Here is a 26,716-nt window from a genome sequence, read left to right as displayed (position 1 = left end):
AGAAGGTACAGATCTACAAGCAGCAGCAGCCTACATGTGCCCTACAACTAGGAGATTACAAGTTCATTTTAGGTATAGGTGGCAGCGAGGTCAAGGGACTTGATTTCTTACTCAAAAGTAAGTTCTAATATAATTATATTTATATACATCAAGAATACTCCAAGGGCAAAATCAGAGTACAGATGAAAGTCATTCTTTTAAAAATCCAATCATCATCATCATCATCATTATTATTATTATTATTATTATTAGATAGCCTTGGTACTATAAACTGACTTCTCTCTAATGCAATTCTATTATGAAGAATTGGGGAAGACAATGGAAGAGAGAAGTTAGAGTTTTTTAAAGTGCAACTTAAGATGAATGTTTATCATTTTATTAAACCTTTAAAAATTATTTATAGACAATGTTTGGCATTACCTGAAGTATGAATTTTAATTTTAAGCCTTGCAAAAATTTAAGAATTAAAATGCTTAAACTCTGTTTAAAATGATTATGGCCTCTACCATCACAGGAGAGCTGTACCTAAAGGAATGTAATAAGCAAACTTTAAATATATGTCTCCCCAAAAGTCCCATCCCCTGCTTATTCAATCAAGCAGTTAACTAGGTTACCACTGTGAAGGGACTTTTTGGATGTAATTATGGTTACTAATCAGTTGATTGAGAGAGTTAAACTGGAATACCTGAGTGAGCTCAATGTAATCACATGAGTCCTTCAAAGGCAGAAGAGAAAACAGAAAAAGAAGGCATGGAGATTTCATGGAGAAAGCCTCTAGAAGGCCCCTGGCTAACAGCTAGCAGGGAAACAGGTCCCCATCCACATGAGACTAAATGTGACCAGTGAATGAACTTAGAAGGGAATAATTTCCTAAGACCTACAGGTAAGGGTCCAGACCTACCGCTACCTTGTGAGGCCTCAGCAGGAAACCCAGAGAAGCTGAACTGTGGACCCCAGAAAAGTGAGGAAATAAGGAGGTAGCACTGTAGGCCACTAACTTTCATGGCAATTTGTTATGGTAGCAATAGAAAACCAATACCAGGAGTAAAGCAAAATTGAGCACATATGAGTCTGTTCAGCTAAAGCAATTATACAGAAACAAACAAACAAAAAGGATCTGTAAAATCATCAAAATTTTTTTAAATAAAAAATTTGCCAGTATAAAGTTTTATTGCATAATCTTATTCATTACCTTAAAATCAGAAAATCTGCCATCGTTTCTAAGCATTTCAGATCAATAAAGTATAAAGCAAAGATTTGGAGATCAAATGTGAATGAACATAGGACCAGAACTCTTTTGTCACAGTTACTAGGCACCACCCTGACTAAAACATAAAAAAAGAATAATTTTAGACTTTTATTATTTAAAGGAAAAAAACAATTATACAGAGAATTAAATTTAACGTAAGGAATACCATTCTAATAATTAAAGCCCTACAGCAATGGAATTGGTTGTCTCCAATTGAGACCAGAAATATAAAGAAGACCCTTAGAATTTCATAGAAAAGTTGACCTAAATGACCTCTACAAGCCATTCACCTCCCAAATTCTGTAGTTCCATCAACTTAGTAATTGAAATACGGCACTATCCAGAGTCCTAGTTGTTACTATTACTCTGAAGGCCACATGAATCCGTAACATTTTAAGATCAGGTGCCCAAGATGATTCTCACAGCAACACAAATTATTAGCATTACAACTGTCTAAACAGGAACAGCACACAATATGCTAAAATGAAACTATTTTATAAGGGCAGGCTTTGAAACTCCGCAGGACTCCAGGAGGCTCCTGGTCTGGACCGGGCTGAATATGGGAGAGAGGCCTGGGCCGCCGCCTGCACACAACCTGTCCATGACCCTGGATGGCACAAGCACCTGACTCTGGGAGCACGGTCGGCCCCTCGCAAACAGAAGCCTGGCTCGTGGCACACAGGACAGTTCCCGGGAACCTGTGCGGCAGCTGTCGGTAAGATACGCCAGCTTTCCCGGTATGCAAGTGTTTGTACAAGACTCGCGTTTCGCTCAGGTTCAGGGTGGGTCGGGTTGTTTCCCCAGTTCTAGGGCAGGGAGGACGCGCCGAGGACGTCCCTCGGGCCAAAATGGACAATGCAAACAAACAGTGCTTCCAGCCGAGCGGACAGTCGGGTGCGCTCCTCCCGGAGCCGGGCCGCGCACACCAGCTGGCTTATCTGCAGCTCGCACAGCCCCACAGCGCCCGCCAGTTCCTAGAGAAGCGATTCCGAGAAAAAAGCAAGAGCCCGGTTCCCTAGAAACATTAACACAAGGGATCTGGAAACGAAACAGCAGATGCCTGAAAGCCTTCCCCTGGACGGTTTCCTGCCTTCTTGGAAAATCTTTGCATTAAAATAGATTGGATTACCCTACTCGGCCAAATACAGCTCGAGCCTTTCCTCTGGGGCGGATGGGAAAGCAGAGTTTGCCATCTTTTGCAAAGGTTTTCCTTTTCGAGGTGGTGGAAGAGAGCCTTGGGGTATCTGACGTCTGCAGGGACCTGAGGCTGAGCTTTCCGCGTTACAGTGGAGAACTTTCCACAACATTGACTTGCAAATCAGATAACCGAGATCATGCAGGGCGAAGCAGATGGTGCCCAGCAAAAACTCGGAGAGATTCCCGTCTCTGGAAAGAGCTTAGAAGAGGGTTTAATCCCCTTATTTTGCTGAAAAAAAAAAATAGCATTTTTATTCCTAAATCTGATTACTTTGACCAGCTATAAGAACAGAATAAAACCACTTAATTGCATTTCCAGAGTCACGAGCAGAATCAGAAAAACTCGTAATATTTAATCAGCCTCCTTGTTTATAACTGTCTGAAAGTTTATCACGCACTACATAATTTGTAAATTCAGACCAAGCTAAAGAACTACACATCCTAAGAGCAGTGGGCCTCGAGCACAGAGTATTCCGATTGTGTGGCTTCTTTCATACTGACATTCTGGTAGCTGGGAATAAGAACCCAAGCTTCGTATGAGGCATCGGGATTTTACAGAAGTAAAGTTTTTACTGTATTCACACCTTTAACTTTTTTTATCCCTTGACAGTCTTTATAGGGAGATGCAGATCTTTAGACATTATTTTACCTGTCTGCTTTCTAGTAAATCAGAAAATAACCTGCACTCCTAAAAGGATTCGAAGCTTACCCCAAACTTGGAAGCACAAGATGGGGGAGAAGCACATTAGCACGATACTGTAAACAAAAATAAAATTAAAGATCTTTTCCCAAGTCTAAAAGCAACAAAGCTCATTTTAAAGCTATCTATGCAAACAAAATAATTTTGTCGGTAATGAGGCAAGTACACAGTTCCATGAGAACAGCAGCCCCTGTTTCTGTTTTAACAACTCACAGGGGATACACAAAATCTGTCATTCCTTCCCGATGTATGAAAAATAAAGGGCAATTTCATAGCGACTTCATTGCTTTCTAATGGCCAGCCTTGAGGAAAAGCAAATATGATTGTTAAGTGTTTATAAGAAAGCAAAGAAAAATGCTGCAAGAATTATTTTGCTGGCAGGCCACAGAGAAAGCCGGAGTCTGTCGGGCCCAGCCACTACAAAGTTGTTTTAAAAATGAAAGTCAAACAGCTTTGAACAGGTGGCATTTTCTACAACAAAATTATCAAATGTGTACTTTTAAATCACAAATAATACTTCTACTAGAAAATAACTCAAGTTATAAAAAAAACTAAACTGCTATAATAAGAATAAATAACTAGCCAGACAATATTGGTCAATGCTGGCTACTTAGAAAATGACCAGAGAATTTCAAAATGATTATGAATGATCCAGTGTGACCGCTCCATTTTCTAACTGTCTTAATGTCATGCACATGGTTTTCACAGAAGCAGATTTTTATATTCTAAGAATAAAATCTTATTGCCATGTATTAATATAATAGCAAACAAAAACGGTGACAAACTTGGCTTTTAAAAAAAATGTTTTTATTAAAAACAACCTTCTGGTAAACCATGGCATTACGGAAAATTAACAAATATAACAATCCCCTTGCAAAACTTTTTGGAAAACAAAAACAATCTTAATATAATAGAAAAATGTGAATAGCTTACAACCTTCAGAATTCCTTACAACCTTCAGAATACATAGCTAGTTGGTAACTTAATTCTGACATTTCCTCACAATTAAGTGGGACAGAAAGAGAGAGACTGGGATTTAAATGTTGAGGGGGGAAAAAAAGTTATTCCCATCAAAGTTAAAATATGTATCAAGTACCTGGCCTTGCTTTGGGGGATCCCCTCTACTTTACAAATCATTTCTGAATAAATGAGCTAATTAATATTTTAAAATCCAAATCCATATATCCTGCTATTTAAAAAGTGCATAATATTAAATATATTCTCCTTTCTATATATTGTTCTTTGGCCAAAGTCCCCCAATAACCTTTTAGTTATGATTTGTTTCCTAAGTTAAGAAAGTTTGTGGGGCCAGAGATTTAGCTCAGTAGCACCTCGCCTGCCTCACAAGTGCAAGGTTGTTAGTTCAATCCTGGTACAAAAAAAAAAGAAAGAAAGAAAGAAGGAAAGAAAGTTTGTGTTTTATGTTAGAAAAATCAGTAAATGTCTTCTGAAGTTAAGGGCTCCAAAATAAATGATTCCAATCTTTTCATGAAAGCTCTCATAATTAAAGAAGGTGCCTGGTAGTGAGGAAGAAAATAAAAAGGGTATTTCCAGTAGACCAAAAGCACAGTTGTAATTACTAGGACCCATAATGATTATTAATGTGCTTCCTATAAAAATGCAGGGTTTTGCATTATTTCAAAAGTACACACTGGTTTTTTTTCTTAATAAATAAAAAATAATTTCAAGTTTTTCTTTTTTAAAATGAGAATAACTTTTAAAAATAGAAGACTACCTTCAGAATATTTTTCACCATTTCAAAGCATAACATTTTATTTTTATGGATTCTTAAAATTCAATGCCATTGTCAAAGCTAACAGAGACCACCTATAGTAGGAAAGAGACCTGATGCTTTCAATTATATTTTCCTAGAAAGATTTATATGATACTTAATCTTAATAGCTTTTTTATTCTTTAAAAAAACTTTCAGTGCCAATATAAATCTCAGTAGTTCATGCAAACAGCTCATCAGCTGACCCTAAAAACAGGATAATTTAATGAACTCTAAATAATACATTATATTGGCTTTGAATAACACATGTACTGTTAATACGTCCTGTTAAGATATTGGGTACCAATCTCAAATCTGTCTTGGAAATAAGCGGGATACACAGTTTTTAAAAGGAGAGGCTACATTAACCATAGCTCAGGCTCCTCTGGACGTCAGGACAGCTGCTGCCCGTCCTTCCATCCACCCATCCATTGTGGCACCACAATTCTCACTGGTCCCTGACCACTGCCAAAGTCCATCAGAACGTTTCCACTCTCGCATCTCTTCAGGGTCAGAGACCTGTGGAGTCTGCTGTGAGAAGAGGGAAAATGTACACATCTAACTCTATTCCCAAGCTCCCTGTATCATTTCAAAGTCACTCTTTTGCTAATAATGGAAATTAGATTGACAGAAACCACCAGCAGCCTAAATGATTGTTTCCCCTCAAGATATATTTTTAAACAAAATTACCCTTTCCTTTACCTCCTCTTTCCTCCCCCTCCCGTCCTCCTGCTTCCCTCCCTCCCTCTCTTTCTTCTTCCTTTTCTAAATGTCAGACTTTGACAGACTAATGATTTTTACCCTGTTTGAATCTGGTCCCTGTTATCTTTGGTGATTTTCTGCAAAGTGGGATTTCCATTGTTTATGAAGATAAAACCGGAAGTTGACACTTAATGCACAAAAAAAGATTTAACCCCAGGTTAGGATGACATCGGTTTTAGTTTGACCCTAAACTAAGGAGGATGGGGTAAGGAACTGAGCATGATCCCCTAAGGCAAGGATTTCTGAGACCCGTCACTACGTCTCTGCAGCCCGCCAACGTTCTCTGGAGGGCCCACTTCACAGCTCCCTTCTTTAGGAAGCTGGAGATCCAGCAAGGGCATCTCATGGAAGCATTCATTCCACAGAAGGTTAAATTAGGATGAGATCCTCAACAGGCTTCAAAAAGGGAGAGTTCCAGGCATGCCTGAGGCCACAGGGGCTCCTTCGGGGCCTGGTCCCCACCGTCTGACACTTTCGGCCCCTCCTCTCTGCTCTCCTCCCCACCCCATTCTTCCGCCAGCCCTTTTTCCTCTGACCCTGCAAAAAAATTTTTAAAAGAGCAGCGCTGTTGTTTTGCTCCAACTAACAAAAACAGCTATGAAGCAGCAGCAGAACATGACTGCCCTTTTCAAAACAGGCCACGTGGTCAGCCTAGTTAAATGCAGCTCTCACAGTCAAAATGAACAGAGAGGGAGCTGTTTATGAAAGTCCTGCTTGCCTACAGAACACTCTCATGCCCTCCCCTGCCAGCCACCTGAACACCCAAACGAGTTCATATAATGAGCTATATTTTCTCACCCCCAAATTCTACCTCCATCCAAACTGCTAATGCGGCAGGTTCCAGCTGCCTAAATTCCCTAAACAGCATTCCCTGTTCCATAAAAAGCATAGGCCTGCAAGCACAGCAGTCTTGCTGGGATTCTCAGAACTATAAACCAACTCCCGGTTCCCTGGGCTGAGAAGGCTGGGAAATAGGCCACGGATGATTTAAAGGTACACAATATCCAGGGCTCCATTCACCCCCAGGCAGCCAAGGGGGACCAGGTGCAGTGACCTCTATGTTTTGTTTTGTTTTGCTTTTAATACTGTGTTGAGTCACTGCTTCAAAAGAACCATCCTTCCTTCGCACAGAGAAAGAATGACACTGGACTGGTACTGCTGTTTGTGATGGCATTTGTTTCACCAAGTGGGACAAGTTCCACACGACAGACCCTCTCAATCAGGTGACTTGAAACTTGTACCTCCTATATAGGGATCAGTGATGTGCAAAGCTAAGTTCTTTCTCTTAACACAATCTAATGGGCATATCTGACACATACAGTATGTGCCTCTGCCTCCAGCAAAATATCTCCCCAACTATCCTAAGCAGATAAAGGGGTTTTCTTTTTATTTCTGAAACTCCAAAGAGATTTCTACGCTGGCACTGCCAGTCTTCACAACAGCTTCACTCGTGACGACACGGCAGTACCCACGCACTTGGAGATCTTTGCACACACCGTGCTGGGCCGCGAGTCCTTTCCATCCCCTCTCTGGCCTTGTTCACACAGCAAGCTTCACAATGCACCTCCCTCCACTGCCCCAGCCTAAGTAGCTCTCACGGCCTCCTGCATCCCTTGTGTACATGACACGTGTGGTGCCCCGTCAGATGGCACCATGTATTTTTCATGTGTCTGTCTTCCTTCCCTACCAGACTCCAAGTTCCTTGAGGAGCTGTTTTCGTATGTCCAGTGTCTTGCATATTTTGCACTATGTAACAAAGTCTATAAAACTTATTGTATCACCTAAACTAATGGGGTTGTAAAATTACTCCAAGTGTTTAACCATGGTGAGCCTGGCACAAAGCTTACACAGATCCTGATGGTGGATCCTAAGTCTCTCACGCTTTAGTTTGAAACTATTTGCTCTTGCTGAATTCTCAGAAGAGAAGAAAAAACTGGTCACCCTTCTCTGATCTCTGTCAGAATCAGATCGGGAGCGGGTGGTGGGCAACTAGAGAATAACTGGCCTACTCCTAGTCACTTTAGAAAAGAAATCAAATGTGGAGCTCCAGGAACTTGGTGTGTCTGCCAACACTTAACACGCCCTATATCATACCTATATGCAGTGACACTGACAAACAGAAGAGAGAATTTATGAAGAGAAAAGAATAGAAGGAGTAAAAGAAATAACTGGACAAAGGGCTGTAGTTAAGTGATATTTGTAAGAGAAAAACATAAATGGTGGTGGTTAAAGCAGAAAGCTTGAACCTAAAGGCTCAGAAATCATTTTGGTCCCTCTTTTCTAGTAATGGGCTCACTGTGGAGAAGAATAATAGGCACATTATCCCATTTCCTACACAATGTAGTAGTGAAGTTTAAGCATCTAAGTGCACTTTTGCTTTGATAACCTACTGCTACAATTCTGCCCTCAGGTTCTCTTTCTTGATTTGAATGATTTATGCACTATATTTCCCCAGAGTATTTGGGGGATTAATAAAGGAAGAAAGGCAGAAAAGGGAAGCTAAAAGGTCACAATGAACTGATACACGTACCTGGCACCTAATAAGCACTTTATACAAAGTCCACCAAAAAAATGTATATACTCTTCAGGAAAGAAAAACTCGTATAAGTGAGCGCATGTTCTCCTGACTTAACACCTGCAGACTTCTCTCTATGGGGGACCCTAAAGGATGCTGCACATCTCAGAAAACCCACTACATGGCCAGCCCTTACAGAAGAAAGTGAAAATGCACGTGGAGCAATTTCAGTGCACACTTTGGCCAAAGTCACCCATGCAGCAGCATGCCGTCCTAATAAATGTCCGGAAGTGAAGGGCCACCACTCTGAGCATCTCTTGTAACTGTAGAGGCCAAAGGTAACTTGTATTAATCTCATGGTGTCTCAATAAATTCCATATTAAAATATTTACATGAGTTTTCTTTGCCTGAAGTGTGTATACGTTTTGGGGACAGACTCTGAATATACGATCTATACATCACCCCTCCCAACAAATTCGCTTGTTAGGCAGAATTAGTCTTAAATACATATAAAACCAAGCCCTCTCTGGTTCTAGGTCTAGTATTATTTCCATAAATCGTATGGTTCCCATTTCTCATATCAGCATTTAGAACAAAACGTCAAAGGCAGAAGTATATCACACATCACACATTCATCCAACACTTACTCAACAGCTACTATGATCAGGCAACAGTACACTGTCTTTGAGGATCTATCCATAAATAAGTCTGGCAAATGACTATCAGTTGTTCACAGTCTAACTGGAAAGAGTCGTAAAAACTTGTTTTGTTTTCTTGTTTTTTTTTTTTTTTCTTTTTGGTACTGGGGATGGAACTTGGGTCCTTGCACTTGTGAAGCAAGGAGCAGCATCAACTGAGCTAAATCCCCGGCCCTTTTCTTGTTCTTTATTAAAGTACCAGATTAGAAACCTGCATAAGCCGCCTTCACTGCTAAAATCGCATCCTAGAGGGAGGTGAAACAGAACAAACCATAAGCACTTAAACTTCCTTGCGCTGCTATGGGTTTCACGCTGGGAGAGCTGCTCTCATTCACTTATTCACATATTTTGGAGAGCTGACAGGACGCCCGGCACCGACTGGGGAACAGTAGTACGAACAGGATGAGGAGGAGCTTCCCCTCCTCTAGCCATACAGCAGGCAGTCAACAATCCATGGGTCGTGACAAGTGCGCTATGACCACCCAGCACAGGCGCTGTGAGAGAGCACATATGACACAAGCCCTGACCTTGGCTGGAACAAGGAAGGCCTCGCCTCAGATGGGGCATGAGAGCCAAGATCTGAGTCCAGTGGGACTGGCTTGGGGGAGGAACATTCAGCCAGAGCAAATGGCGGAGACACAGGGCCACAGCTGGTGCCTTGGAGGTAAAGAAAGAAGGCCAGCATTTCTAGAAGACAGAGGACATGAGGGAGAGGTCCCAGGAGGCAGGTGGGAAGGTAGGTAGCAGTGCGGGGCAGTGAGGCGCCATTCTGGATTTCAGATCTCATCCAAAGGTCAATGGGAAGGTGTGAAGGCTTCCGGCAGGTCACCTGAACCCCTGCAACCTTCTTTCAAATTCCATTAGTTACCTGTGACTGAGACCTTAAGAAAAACAGTGTGAAAATGTTTCAATGATGGAAAACATAGTTAGAACAGAAAGCAGAGTGTGCTGGGTGAAAGGATGCTAAAATAAGAGCGGATTCTATTCATGACACTGTTAGGTAGGTAGGTCACTTAATCTCAAAATAACTCCATTTCCTCATCTATTGAATGAAAATAATCAGAAACTCAAAACTTGCATTCTTGTCTTAAAAGGCTAACGGGAACATTTAGAAATGCTTTGATTCTCTAAAATGTAAGCTGTTCGAGGGCAGTCTCTATCTGTTTGTTTGCTGCTATATTTAGTACCTAGAAGATGGATGGATGGGTGGGTGGAGGGGAAGGAGGGAGGGCAGACAAACCAACGTATCACATCAAGCACGACAGTGTGCAAAGACAAAGCACACTGTACAGTGCAGTGAGTGGAAGAAAGGGGGGGTCTGGAACCACAGCATCACGAAATCTACCTGGCACTGGGTACTTCCAGGGCTATTCCAGAGAGCTGGCTGCTCAGCTGGCCAGCACGGGGTCAGAGGCCTGTACGTATTCAGTAAGAGGGACAACTGGGAAACATGAAGCCACTGCCCTTTGAGCCTCTTCCTCAGAGACTGGTCTCTAACAAGCACCCATAGCCAGGCCCTAGTACACATCCCTCTCCACTGATGTGGTCAGGGGCTGACTCGTGCGTGCTAAATGCAGTAATCCAATATGTTTCTGTATGACTACTACATGACACTTATCTCCTTTCTTAAAGAATTATAATGAAATGTGAAAAACTTAAGAGAAAATACAAAAAGTTTTAAGATGTTTTTTGATATTCCTTGGCCTGACAGCAATACTGCTAGTAACCATTTGTTGAATAGCTACTTTGATCCTGGCGTGGAACTTAATACCTTCCTCTAATCCTCACAACTTGCAACAAGGTGAGGATTACTGACACCACTTCATGGAGAAGAAAATTAAGGCTCTGAGAAGAAGTCATCTGGCCAGGATTAAGGAATTATTAAGGGACAGAACTAGGGTATATATCTAGGACTTTTAAATAATATACCACACATTCTTTACGCCATATACTACCATAAAACTCTTCTAAGAGACTATATGTAAGAGCAACTACTTATTGAGCATTCAAAATGTGACAGAAACTGTTAAATTCTTTTCTAAAAAATTATCTCAGCCATGTGTGATAACACATACCTACTATCCTAATTTGGGAGGCAGAGACAGGAGGACAAGTTTAAGAGCAGCCCAGCAAGTTCAAGAGAGGATTTTTGCAGGGAAGATACTGAAACTTAAAGACTCAAATTTGTCACAGTTTAAAAAGTAGTTAAGTTGTAACCAAGGGCTGTCTGACTTCCCATGCACCCTCTTACTTGTAATCCTTCCACTATCCAAACACTAGCGACATAACTCGTACACCTTCAAAAGAGAATGTCAAAACAGGACAGATCAATAAACCATTTTAAAGATAATTCAAAATAACCACTGCATTAAGATACTATCTCTTAACAGCCCATTACTAACCATTTTCTCTGCAGCTGTCATGTTATCCTGGCCTTTAGAATTATCTAAAACCAGCACTTTCACAATGAGTATTTTCCTTTTTTATCTGCACACTATGTAGAAATCTATTTCTAAAGCTATCAGTTCAGTCAAATGGAACTCAGATCTGCATCCAAATCTTCAGAGGCACCATCAAAATACACACCATTAATTACTCCACACTTCTTGTCATTTAGAAAGCGTTCTTTAAATAATCAGAATGATAGTCACTGTGTAAATTGCTCACAGGTCATATAAAACACTGAACGTCACTGTTTTTGTAATAAATTCTATAGGTTTTATCAAGCCTTTTAAGGTTCTCAAAATGCATGGCTCTCCATCAGAAGTCATTTTTTTCTAAACCAGATGGTTCCACAGGCAGGTCTCCTCAGCTATTTTTGCTCAGACAGCTTTTAAAACTTTCATTTGTAATTAAGAAAGTTGTCGATCTAGTAAGGGAACCTGACCTTACTGATCTAATGGCTGGACAACATGAATAGGATTTTCTTATATGTACCAGGAAGTTTGCTCACATAACGTTCACATTGCCTGGATTTGTAAATCAAATAGCTGGCAAAATATTACTTTAGGCACAATCAGTGAAAAAGGAACCCAGCAATTCTTGGAAAAACATCCAGGAAATAATGTGTATGTATGAGTTCATGCCAGTGTCAACTACTCTCAAAGAATAACATATAAATATAGGAAGTCCCCTAAACGCTCCCTGACAAAAGCAAAGAAAACATACAGATCTTGATGACATCACCAAATTTTGTACCTTACCTTCAGGTTTGGATGTTCCATCAGTCTGAAAAAATTATGTTTTAAAATACTTTTTTCAACTATAGTATACTTATATAGTACATAGTATACAGTAAAAATAAGTCAATAGATACTGCAGGAAAAATACAAATGAAGATAAATCAGTTCTATATACCACTGTCAACACTGCGTTCCACAACCTCCTCCAGAGATTTTTTTCTCAGTATATTATGCCTGTATAAACACTTGGAGATTTTCAAATACTGTATAAGGCTGTGTCAAATGTAGTGCTATACAAACTGCTTTATTTTTCCACACAATTGGAAATAGGGGACACTATTTAAAAATTAATTAATATAGCTCTGTATCTTCAATTCTCCCACAACTGATATAACAAACAGTTCACTGAACAATTTCATTTCAGCCTTTTGCTTTTATAAACAATAGTGAAATGAACATCTCTTTTACTTACAAGTACTTGTCTAATTAGTCCTTTCAGGCAAATTCTTAGAAGTAGAAGCTCTATCTCAAAATGTGTACATATTGTCAAATTTTGATACACAGCACCTTCCAGAAATACCATACCTAAGCTAATACTCCCCCAATAGTATATGAGACTGCAGGCTTCACACCCTGACCTTCACTAGCTGAGTATTCTCTTTACATTTTTGCCAATTCAGTCAAAACCTAATAGACAAAACAAATGGTTACTTCTGGTTGCCTTGATTGTATTTTCCTAAGTATAGTGATCTACTAAGTGAGTGCTGTACCAAGAACAAGAGTTTTGGTGGCAGACAGCCCTGGGCTGCAACAGTGCTCTAAATATGTAATCTAGGACAAGCTGCCTTAACTCCTTAAATTGAGCTGTTCCCTTTTGAAAAATGTAAATAACTGCACCTGTCCCAGTATTTTCTTAAGCATTAGATGTAAAGTCTTTTGCCCAGGGCCTGGCAATCCCAGAAAATGGTAGCTGCTAGTAACAGCTGTCATACCAGTAGTTGACTATTGCCAGCCTTTTGTGTTGCTTCTCTTGCAAACTCACCTTTCCTATACTGGTCTATTTTTGTGCTGGAGAATTCATGTTTTGTTTACTAACCTATAGGAGATCTTTATAAATTATGGGCAAGAACCCTTTGGCAGCTATATATGTGGTCAATATTTTTTTCAACACTGATACTAATTTTTTACTTTATTTTTGGTGCTATTTATTGTAAAAGGTTAATTTTCACATAGTTTAATCTCTAAAACTTCTTTAGTTTCTGCTAATGGTGGCATGCTTACAAAGATCAAGAGAAAAGAGTATAAATAAATGAGTATATATTTTATACTACTACTTTTATATATTCTTTAGTTTTTAACAGTAGTCTTCAACAATAAATAAATAAATTTGCTATTAAATTGGGATTTAATGTTATACTTTTTTCCCTAAATGATTATAATCAATACTTATACCCTTCATAATTGATTGAAATGTCATGTATCAATTAAAGAACTAATAATACTTAACCAGAAATTCTGAAATCAAAAAGCTCTAAACAAAGGGGGTGTTTCTTTGTTTGATTTGCACCATGAAGTTAAAATTCATTTTGTGGCAAAATTTGACCTGAGCTAATGTGAGCTAATTTCTGGTCTTTATGTAGTGTTACTATTAGCCTGTTTTGCTGTGGAAATACACTGAAATTGATTATGAGATGATGCTTGATAACCTGAATTTTTAAAATGACTAGCCCAAATGTTTAGATAGAAGAAAAATTACATTGCAAATTATGTTGGAATTGCATTAAATTTTAAAATAATATGGACAAAAGAGACAATGATGTATTCACTGTATTGAATCTTCTTACTAATAAACATAGTATGTTACTGATTTAGGGGTTCTTTTATATGCCCCAATTCTTTTTATATGCCTCAATTAAGTTTGAAGTATTCTTCCTACATGTCTTGCGCAACTCTGGTTAAGTTTATGTATTCTTATCTACTTTATAAATGCCTTTATATTTCAAATCTAACCATATTTAGGCTACCATGTTTCTTTAGTTCTGATTATCAAGTGTGGATAACTGATAATATTTGTGGTATATATTTTTCCAAGGAAGGGATGGAGTCCCATGTGCAAGAAAGAAGCTGAACATCACTATTTCATTTATTTGATATGCAGTTATGGAACACAAAGTATGTACAAGGCATTGAATATTCAGAGTGATAAGAGAGTATCCCTGTCTTCAAGGGTTTATGGTCCAGAGGGGAGACAAACAAGGAGAAAAACAAACTTTGTGTCAAAGAAAAGCTTAGGTGAACAGCACCAAGTCTGCCACTGGGGAGTACAGAGTATTGTCAAAAAGTACTTCCTAGTACTTTTTTTGACAAAGTATTGTCAAAAAGTTCCTCCCCTGAAAATGCCTAGATGAATGCAGACCCATCTAGAAGCTGCATTAAGTCCTTGAGACTTACTGAATGCCATTAATACAAAGCTGAATACACCTGTCTTATGTGTCAGAACATGGCAGCTTTGGCTCCTGTCTCTCCTCCCGGCCCAGCTCTCCTGGGCGCCTGTTGCTGAGCTGAGGAATGGACACTACCCATGAGTAGTGGTGAACCTATGCTATGGCATGCGTGCTGCAGTGGGCTGTTTGTTATCAATGAAAGCTCTAAAAGGTTTGCCATCACTGCACTAGGCCAAAAAACAACTCCCATAACCCTTCTGCTCACATAACCTCAGGAAGAGGTCATCAGTGCCCAATTGAGTCTTCACAACTCCAGCTGCTAGACCCCTCATAAAGCATGACCATTTATTTTTACACAGGGAAGTTATGTACCAAGAGGAATGATTCCATCTCATGATGAAATGGTAGCAAGGCAAATCAGTGCAGAAATGTTGTGCGTCTCCTGGATAATGACAGCTTCTAATACCCAATTAGCAAACCTAGCAAAACTCAGAGATTCACTCTTTGGAGAAACTGCTTCCTTCTCCTCAGCCCCACTGTAACTATGGAGTCATTCCACAACTAAACAGCTGATTCCACTTTTTGCAGAACAACCAAAGGGAGCTGTGCATGGAAAAAGAGACAGCAAGAATACAAAGTCACTGGTGTTACGACTGAAGAGACCCCAGGGATCTGTTCAGTTATTCAGTAGCACACCTGGGAAGAATTCACCTGTCTTGAACCCTTGTTGCTCAACAGCAAAACAAATGAAAGCACCATAAAATGCTCAATCAGGATAATCTTTTCTATTGCACAGCCTGAAAGTTTATTCTACCTGAGTATTAAAAATAAGGCAAATTGCATAACAAGACAGTAAGAGTTGTTGCTGAAAGATGCAATCACAAAATAAGGATCTTTCAAAAATCTGAGCATAGTTGGTAATTACTGGGAAGGTTCCTGCTTGAGTTATTGTGAAACTGACACAACCAAATACTAAAGATGCCTCTTTCAGTTACAATATGCCTTCTGCTGTCTTTGATGTCTTCGATAACAGCTCTGTTCCTTTCTTTTAACTACTATGCTATAGTACACTGTCTTGTTTATTAGTCTAATAAACTATTATTATTGAATTTTATAATTCACAAATTACCACTTGTTCCTTCCTGTTACTAAAACTGGAATTTCACCTGGTAAGAGTCATAATGAAAAAGAGTAAGAAAAAAATGATAAACTGTTGTACATTATGCATTGTAATCTATACATTTATTAATCTAAATAAGATTTTTCAGATTGAAGATGCTAGATGTTCTAGTAATGCCTGGCCCAATAATATAGAAAGATCTGAAAAAAACAAATAGCTGAATGTAAAAATAAAATTATTATCTCAAATAAATAATACATAGTTGTAAATAGACCTAACAAAATTGATAAAGTCATTATACAGATATTTATTCTCTGGCAGTTCATGAGCCACAAAAACAATTAGAGCTGCAGATTTTGCAAACATCTAAAAGTAGTGTGGAACATAAAAAGAGATACAAAACAAAACTAAAACTAAAAACAAGGACAAGAAATAGGACACAGTAATAAATGTGGCAGAAATCCAATTATATCAGAATCTACCTTAAATGACAGTGGTCTAAATACATCAATTATAAGACAGATAGTCAAAGTGGGTCAAAAAATAAAGCCCAACTACACGTTGTCTGCAAGAAATCCAATTTAAACACAAGATAAATAGAGATGAAAATGTATTTTGAAAAATGTACCATGCTAACACTAATTAAAAGAAAATGGCAATAGCTACAGTAATTTCAAACAGAAGACTACAGAGCAAGGACAATTATCAGGAATAAATAAGGACATAACATCATTGATAAAATGGTGTATCCTCCAAGATGATACAATAATAACCCATTATGTTTCTGTGACAAAAAAGAACATTAAAATATGTGAGATAAAAACTATAAGGAAAAATAGAAAAATCCACTATTATATTTAGAGACTTAACACCTCTCTATCAGTGATGAACATTTCTAGCAGGCAAAAAGAATCAGTAAGGACAGTCAAATTCAAGAACATCATTAATGAGTTGAAATCAGCATCTGTAGACTACTTCATTAAGCAACAATATACATTCACCTCAAGTTCATATGGAATACTCACCAAGATACATTTTGAGCCATAAACATGCCCTAATAAATTTTAAAGAATGAAATTATATGAAGTCTACTGTCAGACCACAATGGAATTAAACTAAGAAGCTAAAATAGACAGATACCTAGAAAATTCAAAAACACTTGGAGATTAAATGACACACTTATAAATAACATACATGCCAAAGGAAAATTCACAAGAGAAATTTTAAAATATTTTTAACTAAATGAAAATGGGAAACAACTTAGCAAGATTTGTGGTATGTAGCAAAGGAAGTTCTTAGAGGGAAATGTACAGCACTGGATGCAAATATCAGAAAAGATGAAAGATCTAAAGCCAAATCCTAAGCTTTTTTGTAAGGAAATTCTAAAAAGAAAAGCAAATGAAACCCAAAGTAATCATAAGAAAATAATACAAATTAGAGCAGCAATTAGTAAAATTTAGCCAGGTGAAGTGGTTTATGACTGTAATTGCAGCAATTTGGGACCCTGAGGCAAGAGGATTACAAGTTCAAAGCCAGGCTGGTCAACTTACCAAAATCCTGTCTCAAAAGAAAACTTTAAAGGCTGGGGATTTAGCTCAGTGTTTCTGCCGCCTGCTTCACAAGCGCAAGGACATACATTCGATCCCCAGCACAAAAAAAAAAAAAAAAAAAAAAAAAAAAAAAAATCTTAAAAGTCTGGGAATAAAGCTTAGGGGTAGAGTACTTGCCTACCACATGGAACACTCAGTTTAATCCCCAGTATGTATACATACATACATACCAATACAAAGGTCAACAAAATAAAAAGCTCAATTCTTTGAAAAGATCAATAAAATCAACAAGTCTCTACACAGGCTAACATAGAATAAAGGAGAGTAGAGGACACAAATCGCTATGGTCAGATCCTGTGGACATTAAAGGGATAATAAATGGAGTTAGGAGTGTGGCTCAGTGGTGGAATGACTACCTAGCATGCATGAGGTCCTGGGTTGCATTCCCAGCCTGGCTGCCTCACAAAAAAAAAAAAAAAAAAAAGGGGAAATTTGTTTTTCGAGACAGGGTCTCACTATGTAGTTAAGACTGACCTGGAACTCACTATGTAGCCCACACTGGTCTCGAACTCACAGCAATCCTCCTGCCTCAGCCTCCCGAGTGCTGGGATTACAGGCGTGAGCTACCATACCCAGCCTAAAAAGTGGAATTTGAAAAGCAGATGCAATCATTTTCTAGGTGTAGTAGTGCCACATAGGAGAGCAAGTCAAGAAGATCAAGAGTTCAGGCTAGCCCAGGCTGTTTCAAAAGTTAAAAGAAGGAAGAGCTAAGGATATACAGTTCAGTGGAAGAGCACTTGCCTGACATGTGAAGCTCTACATTCAACTCCCACTACTGAAGGAAAAAAAATGAGTAATAAAGAAACAATATGAACAATTCTATGCCCACAAGTTTTGCAGTTTCTATAAAATGAACATTTGTTGAAAGGCACAATTTGGCAAAATTCATATGGGAAAACAGAACATAAACATGGGCCTGCAGATTTGAGAAAACTGAATCAATATTCAATAACCTTCCATGCATTAATACTAAATAACATATTTGTTAAGGTTTGATTTTAAAATGTCCCACAAAAGCTCATGTTTTACAGGGATGGTTTCCAATGCAGAAATTTCAGAGAGGGGATCTTTAGGAAAGTGATTATATCATATGGGCTCTAACCTCATCCACTGATTAATCTGTTAATGGACTCATAATCAGATGGCATCACTGGGAGGTGGGAGAACCTAACTCAAGGACTATCACTGAAGGTGTCCCTAGCAGAGTTTATCTTGTCCCTGGCTGCCGTGAAGTAAGCAGCTTTCTTTTGCCATGCTTTTGCCATGATGTTTCTGGCTTGCCACAGGCCTAAAAGCAATAAAGCCAGATTATATGCACTGATACTTCTGAAATCACGAGCCGAAATCAACTTTCCCCCTTTAAATTGCTTTCCGTGGGCATTTTGTTGTATATGTGGAAAGCTTACACAATATTAATAACAGAAAACACAAAGTCTGAATGACTTAACTGGTGAATTGTACCAAAACCTTAGGAATGAAATGATACCAATTCTCTACACTCTCCTCTAGAAGACCAAGCAGTAGGGATACCTCCTAACTCATTTTATGAGGTTAGCATCAACCCTAATACCAAAACCAAAGACATTACGAAAAAAAAACTATGGGCCAATTTCCCTTATGAACACTGATGCAGAAGTTCTCAACAAAATATTAACAAATCAAATCAAACACTGTATAAAAAGAATTGTATACCACGACCAGGTGGGATTCATCCCACGTATGCAACACTAGTTCAACACATAAAATAAGCTAATGTCATCCATCACATTAACAGGCTAAGTAAGAAAAATCACATGTTCTTATCACTAGGTACAGAAAAAGGATTTGGCAAAATCAAACACCCCTTCACCATAAAACTCTCAGCAAACTAGGAAGAGAAGGGAGGCTGCTTGCTTTAATGATGAACATCTACAAAATACCTACAGTTAATGTCATAACTAAGTAGTAAAAAAAATTAACTTCTCGCACTAAGATCAGGAACCTGCCAAGGATGCTTCCTCTCGCTATTGCTTTTCAACGCTGTACTGAAAGTCCCAGCTGACAGGAGAGACAAGAAAAGGAAATGAGCAGAGGTGTGGAGAAAATGTAGGAACCAAGATACATCATGCAAAGGTACAAGATCCTAATGATGAATGAAACTGTACTGTATACCTAAAATGTACCAATAAACTCAATGAAAAAAAAAGAAAAGGAAAAATGAAAGATATACAAATAGAGGAAGAGGAGCTACAATCCTCTGCTCACAGATAACATGAGTGTTTATGCAACACATCCAAAATCCACAAAAAACTCCTGAACAAATAGGTGCTGACGGCAAAGTTCAGGATAAAGGGTTAATATGCCAAAAAGTTAACTGCTTTCCTATATTCCAGCAATGAATGAGTGGAATTTGAATTGAAAACACATTATCATTTACATTAACACTCCCAGAAGATATTCAGATATAAATCCAACAAAATATGTACGTGATAGATACATGAGAAAATTTTAAAATCTTATGAAAAAAATCAAAGAAGAACTAAAGAAATGGAAAGATACTCAACAATGCCAGGATGTCAGCTATTCTCAATTTTATCTTTAGATTTAACTCAATTCCAACCAAAATACAGTTATTTGTTTTGTAAATGGTGACAAACTAAGATTTATGTAGAGAGAAAAAGACCTAAACAGATAATTCCATGTTAAAGTTGGAAGACTGACATTACTCTGTTTATTTAAGAGTTTGCCTTGAATCTCAGAAGAGACTTCCACTTGGACTTTGGAAAAATACTGGAACTTCTGAGTTGAGACTCTGGCAAAAGGACTGATACCTTTCCACTTGCATGCAGATAGTTATATTATGTTACGTGGAATTACAAACGTCCTATTATCTTTATTTGGAAATGATGCATAGTTTAAAGAGATGTGCTCAGGTATGAAGTTGACAGGGGTGGGAGGTAGCAGTTAAGGTGAAGTATAAACTTCACTGGCTTTGGGATCTGCTCAGGAGATTGGTAAAGCACCCTTTTAGGCGTGTCTAGGTGGGTCACAGAGGCACGGGTGTGGGGTCTATGCCTGGTCCCTGGCTCCTTCCTCTCTGCCACTGTTCCCCTGCTCTGCTTCCTGGCTCCCATGAATCGAGCAGCTTTGCTTGCCATGCCCTTCTGCCACAACGTTCCTGCCTCGGAGCCAACAAACCATGGAATCTCCTAGGCTGCACAGGAAAGTTTTCATTTTAGAAAAGAGAAAAACAAGACTGGAGAAGTTAATGTCTTTGATTCCTCTGTAAATTAAAAATAGAAGAAAGTGTGAGCCAAATTAAACCTCTCCTCCTTTAAATTGTGGCTGTTGACTATTTTGTCCTACCCATAGGAAAGTTAATACAGAAGTCTAACAAAAATACAGAATTTTGATGAGTAACAATGACCTATTGTAAATAATTTTTCTACCTGAAATTACTTAGCAGAGACCAAAGAAAATGAATGAATAGATTAAGAAGCTCACAAGGGGCCAGTAAGAGTCTATTACCATCAAAGAGGTTCCAAGTCAAAAAGAGTTCGGAACTGCGCTTGCCTGGCAAGTGCAACGTCCTGAGTTCAATTCCTGGTACAAAAAAAAAGTTTGGAAAACCTAACTATACTATCAACTCATATGTGCTGACATTAAATACTGTTCAAAATCTCATCATTGTTAAATATTTTTTAAAATTTTTCACAAGAATTTCTAATACTCAGATTTGCCAGCTAGACTTTTACGTCCTATATGACAGCAGTCTGTCCTCTTGTTTTGATCTCTTCTCACATGTGGGTTCCTCTATAATAAATGCTTGTTTGGAACTTCTAACATTTGTATTTGTTTAGCAACATTCTTGTGACATATTCTGGTGACAGATAAGAATCATTATGTTCATATCATTTTCAAATAGCTAAAAAGAAAACCAATATGCTTTTCTTTGCTGATGAAGTTAGAAATGTAAAAATGAGCAAAACAAGAACTCTTAACGCCTATCTTTTTTTTTTTTTGGTTTTTTGAGACAGGGTCTCACTACGTAGTGAGACTGACCTGGTACTCACTATGTAGCTCAGGCTGGTCTCGAACTCACAGCGATCCTCCTGCCTCAGCCTCCCGAGTGCTGGGATTACAGGCATGCGCCACCACGCCCGGCCTACCCTCTTTTTAATTTACATAGAAATCAAAGACATTAACTTCTTTGGTCTTGTATTCTCATGTCTAAAATGAAAGAAGTGTTTAATACAACTCAACCTAGGTAACAATCATCAGTGGCAGCTAAGCGCATCTGGTGAAAAAAATGTTAAAAATAAAGAGACTAAACGATACTCTCTTTTGACTCCAAAATACTGATAGGTGACTTGGGAATGGTGTCCCTGGTCACACCTACGACTTGCTGCGGAAGATTCTGTTCTTTTGACTAATACAGCTGCCCTCTCAAACGCCTGCTTTCTGCGCCATCCCCATTCTTGGGTCTCAAAGAGCTCACGCTCGCTTTGCAGCTTCCCGCAGCAAGGAGTGGCCCTGCGGCCGTTTCAGCTCACTGAATGGGAAGGGACTAATGATTTTCCGGAGAAAACGATGGCTACAGCAGGGAATGCCCTTTGCCCTTCTCTTCCAGCCTTACAGATACAGAGCTCACAGATGTGGTCATGTTTCCACCAAAGAGAGGAAGGTGGTGGAGGGAGAACCAACAAGCAGAACAGGAAGGATCCTCTTTGAGAATGAGAGCTGTCCGCATGGTGCAGACGCGGTCCTGAGGCCTCCCGCGTACAATGCCACTCAGCGTGTCCTTCCATCTTTCCTCCCGAAAGAAGCTTCCGGTTCTAGGGAGTCCACGTCATGCATGTAAGTTAAAATGTTCTACTGGCCACATTTTAAAAGAAATCCCAGATGAAGTGAACTTCGATATTGCATGTTATTTAACCCAACATATCAGAAACATTATCGTTACAACAGATACTCAAAATTCTTCTTTCATACTAAGTCTCTGAAACCCAAGGTGTACGTTACACTTCGGCGTACATCAATTTGAAAAAGTCAATATTTCCACTGCTCAACCGTATTAGACAGAAGCTTCTGTATTAGACAGCTCACATGTATTAAAGGGCACAAAGCACTGAGTTAATCAAATGGAGAAAAACCATGCTGTGAGGTTGCTAAGCCTACAGTAGGGTGAAGATCTTTTTTAAGGGGGTGGAAGGATTAAACCCCTTGGGCCACTGAGAATAGGCCCTTGACCTCTGATGGTCAATGTGCCCCATCTGAGAGACTGTTCTCAAAAGTGACTTTTTTCTTAAGCTTACCTTCAAAATAATGAAAACACACAAAGATTTCTATTTCACATTCAATGTGAAGCACTCTTACATTTCCGACTGAAAACACTGTTGGAGAAGAAAGAACACTAGTGTGGAATCAGGAGTTCTTTACTCTCATCTCAGTTCTGCCACCAAACTCAGCGGTGACCTAAAAGAAGACGATTCATTTCTCCGGGCCTTTTTTTGTTAAGGGTGCCCCACTCTGCCACTGTATGAACCCTCACAAACCACCCTTTTAATAATCCATTCTAGAACTTAGTCTACAAGTAGCATAGAGCTCCTATTCTAGCTTTTAAATCCATGTCCCTCGCTCTTGAAAACCAGACTTGCATTTATCTATGTTCATAATTCCAAGAATTTCCCACTTTTCAAAATTTCCTACAACTAAAATACTTCTGGATCAAAAATTCTGAACTGATTTTCAACAACTGAGCAATCTTTTATTGTCTATTGAACTATCTCACACTCTAATTTCATGTCGCCAGTGGTTTCTCTGGCCTGCTTAGTATGACTCTTCGGGCCTTTCAATCATTGATACACTGGGAACACAAGGGAGATGTGAAGCTGAGGCAGTCTTTACAGAGCAGGCGCTCCAGGAACGAGTGAAAAACAACAAATGAGTACATCATGAAGCAGGATATCAAGGGCTGAGTGTACTCCTGTAACAGGTTAGGAAAAATCTCTCTCAGGTTATTTGGGCAGGGACTTGGACTAAAGAACTAATGAGAGATCTAAGAGCACCGAGCTCCAGACAGAGGGAATCATAAGTACAAAGACCCTACGATGGGGTGAACCTGGCAGAATGACCTTAAAGGGCTGAAGAGATAGAAAGAAATAAATGTGGTTACAACATGAGAAGCAGGGGCCAGGGATTTAGCTCAGTGGTTCTGCTACGTGCCTCGTAAGCTCAAGGTCCTGAGTTTGATTCCCAGTACAGAAAAAAAAAAAAAAAAAAAAAAAAAAAAAAAAAAAAAAAAAAAAAAAAAAAAAAAAAAAAAAAAAAAAAAAAAAAAAAAAAAAAAAAAAAAAAAAAAAAAAAAAAAAAAAAAAAAAAAACATGACAGGCAGGTGAAGAGGCAATAGTGGGAGCTAATTTTGTTATTAAAAACAATCAAAATTCAACTGGAGTATTTTAACCTGGGGAATAACATGATCTGATTTATATTTTTAAAAGATCACTCTGGCTGCTGTATGAGAAATAAATTGTAGGGGTCCAGAACAGAATCCAGCTGGCTGTGGTGTACACCTATAATCCCAGCACTCTGGGATGGTGAGGTAGGGGAATCATAAGATTGAGTCCAGCCTGGGCAACTTAGCAAGACCCTGCCTCAAAATTTTAAAAGGCCCAGGGTTGTAGCTCAATGCAAAGGCTCTGACTAAGCTCAATCCCTGTACAAAAAATAAAAATAAATAAAGAATCAAAGAATCTAGACGGACAAAGAAGATGCAAGTTGAGTAGTTCAAGCTTCCCTGCACCATCTGATAACATCACGATAACAGTTCCAACTTAGGCTGTTTCTTTTACTTCTCGGCCCTTCCTTTTTGCTTCTTTTCTATGCTTAGATGCCCTAGTCATGGAATCACTTACTCTAAATTGCCATGAGGATCAGAAAAGACTCTAGTATCACCCTTCACATTCCTTTTAATTTTTATTCCAGTGTCTATTCAAACCAGAGGAGTAGTAGGTCCAACACAACCTAAGTGGGAAGTAAAGCAGAAAACACAAACCTCATGAGCAAAGATCATTTTTGGCTGCTGCTCAGTTACACCCAAAATGTTCCCAGTAGTTTTCACAATAAGTAATTTACAATTCAAATTTAAAGGGTTCAAATAATACTCAAAGGCTGAACCCCTTACTAATAATACCTGCCTCTCACTTAAACAATACTAACGAATACCTAGGTGCGCCAAGGCAGATTGTCTGCAAGCTTCACCGCTAATACCTCCTCCCACCCCTGCATGTCCATGCCATTTATCCCATCAATAAGTGGAATTCATCTCCTTCCTTTTGATTTCAGGCTGGCTTTCTGACTCACTGACCAAGAGTGAGATGGAAGTCATGTGTTCAGTTCCAGATCTAGGCTGCAAGACAAACAGCAGCTTTCATATCTCATATTTGGAACCCAGATACCATGAAATAAGAAAGCTGGTCTATATACTAGAGGAAAGGAGACACTGCAGAAGAGAACCAAGGGGCTCGAGTCTCCAGCCAACGTGAGACATGTGAAACTTTCATGGGCACTCCCGCGCCAGCTGAACTTAGAAAGTGTCTGCTATATTAGTGACACCAGCTGACACCACATACAACTGAACAACCGGTCAGCAGAGCCCATTCAACATATAAAAAAAACTGTGAGAAATAATCTGTGAATGTTTTAAGTCACTATGTTTTGAGAAATTTGTGTGTAATTTCTACAGATTAAGGCAAAAAAAGCTGGATGTTCCAGTTGGAAATATGAACTGCAGCAAAATCAAACAAAAGGGACACTGCAGAATATTTTTTCACAAGTGGCAAGTTCTCCAGTGCTACCAGGCATGATCCAGCTAAGCCACTCAAAAATGAATGACACCTTGTGAAAGCCCAATTACTGTGTCTGTCATATACAACGGTTGTTCAGAGGATGATTTGAAGGATTCCAGTGAGAACAATCAATGTCAAGGAGTTGAAGCAGATGACCTGTGAAAGTATCATATACTTTCTGCTTCTTTTTCTCTCTACCTTGCCTGCACTATTGTCTTTTCTCCACTCTGCTAAATCCTAGCCATGGTATGAATATTTACGTCCCCCAAACTTCATAGGTTAAAGTCTAATCACTAGTGTGACAGTGTTAGTGGTAGGGACACTGAGAGGTGATTAGATCACGAGGGCACAGTTGTCAATGCCTGTATAAAAGCAGCCTCAGAGACCTGCCTTGACTCTTCCACTACACGAAGACACAGCAGAACAGCTACCATCTATGAAACAGGACACAGGCCCTCACCGGACATCAAATATGCTAAGTGCCTCTTACACTTTCCAGCCTCTAGAACTGTGATAAATAAATATTTGTTGTTTATTGGCTATCTGGTTTACGGTATTTTGTTTTAGAAGCCCAAACAGATATCCTTTTTCTCCCAGGTTCTGCATGGTTTACTCATTCATACATTCAGCTATATTTTACTGGGCACCAGCTATAGGTCAAGTACTGTTCCAGATGCTGAGGACACAAAGCAGCAACGTCCTTCATGGAGATAAAGAATGATAAAATATAAGAAGTAGACAGGGAAGTCAAATAAGACTGGAGGGGATCATAGGGGACCAGAGATCTAGTGGGAGTGAGAAGCAAATCATGGGAATATCTGGAGAAGGCATTCCAGGCAGAGGAATGAGCAAGTGCAAAGATCCTGGAATGCCTGCAAGCTGGGGGAAGAAGCCCAGTGATGAAGAAAAAGAGTAATGTTATAGTTTAGACGTGGTTTGTCCGCCAAGAGCTGATATGCTGGAAACTTGGTTCGCAGAGTAGTGGTACTGAGACAGTGGCACTTTAAGAGCTGGGGCCTAATGGAAGGTAATTAGGTCATAGAAGTGCCACCCTCAAAAGAGACTACTAATACATCTGCCTCACAAGCATATGGTCCCGAGTTCGATCCCAGTACCATTGGGGGGGGGATAAGTCCTGAAGGACTAGATTAGTTCCCATAAGAATGTGTTGTTATGAGGGAGACTGGCACCTCCAGGAAACCCTTCACATGCACTCCTAACATGTGATCCCAACTCCTGGGAGGCCTTCACCAGAGCTGATCAGGTGCCAGTGCCAGGCTCTTGAATCTCCAGAACTATAAGCTAAATAAATCTCTTTGTTTTATACAATGTCAAGCCTGGGGTATTTTGGTACAGCAACACAAAACAGACTAAGAGGTCAGAGGGGAGGCAAGGATCTAAGTTCCAGAGGAACGGGTAGGTAATGGCCAACATTTGGATTTTATGTTTTCAGTGTGACAAAAAGTCTATCTCCTTAGAGCTTTCCTCAGCCCCCAAACCAGGTTCTAATGACCATTTCTCTTTCTTGGACTTTTATTTATTCATCAGTTTATAACCTATGAATTTGTGTTATCTTTTATGCATCAGTTCTATTTTCTTTAGTCTGTTTCAAAAGCAAAAGTCCATCATGTTCTCCTTTGT

The 26,716-nt window shown here is 39.2% G+C and overlaps 1 protein-coding gene and 1 long non-coding RNA gene across 5 annotated transcripts in view; one reads left to right on the top strand and one right to left on the bottom strand.

Moving 5' to 3' along the window:
* Positions 1 to 26,716, bottom strand: part of LOC104865613 (suppressor of cytokine signaling 2) — a 246,540-nt gene that overhangs the window by 97,027 nt on the left and 122,797 nt on the right. The window lies entirely within an intron of this gene.
* LOC117286152 lies at positions 1,757 to 25,567 on the top strand. Its single transcript, XR_004517295.1, has 3 exons — positions 1,757 to 1,964; positions 21,858 to 22,084; positions 24,573 to 25,567. It is a non-coding gene; the product is annotated as an uncharacterized LOC117286152 (long non-coding RNA).

Source organism: Fukomys damarensis, unplaced genomic scaffold (genome assembly GCF_012274545.1).
Source record: "Fukomys damarensis isolate Sample0158 unplaced genomic scaffold, DMR_v1.0_HiC HiC_scaffold_15, whole genome shotgun sequence".
Taxonomy (NCBI): domain Eukaryota; kingdom Metazoa; phylum Chordata; class Mammalia; order Rodentia; family Bathyergidae; genus Fukomys; species Fukomys damarensis.
Note: the sequence above shows the minus strand (reverse complement) of the source record. Positions and strands in the feature narration are given on the sequence as shown.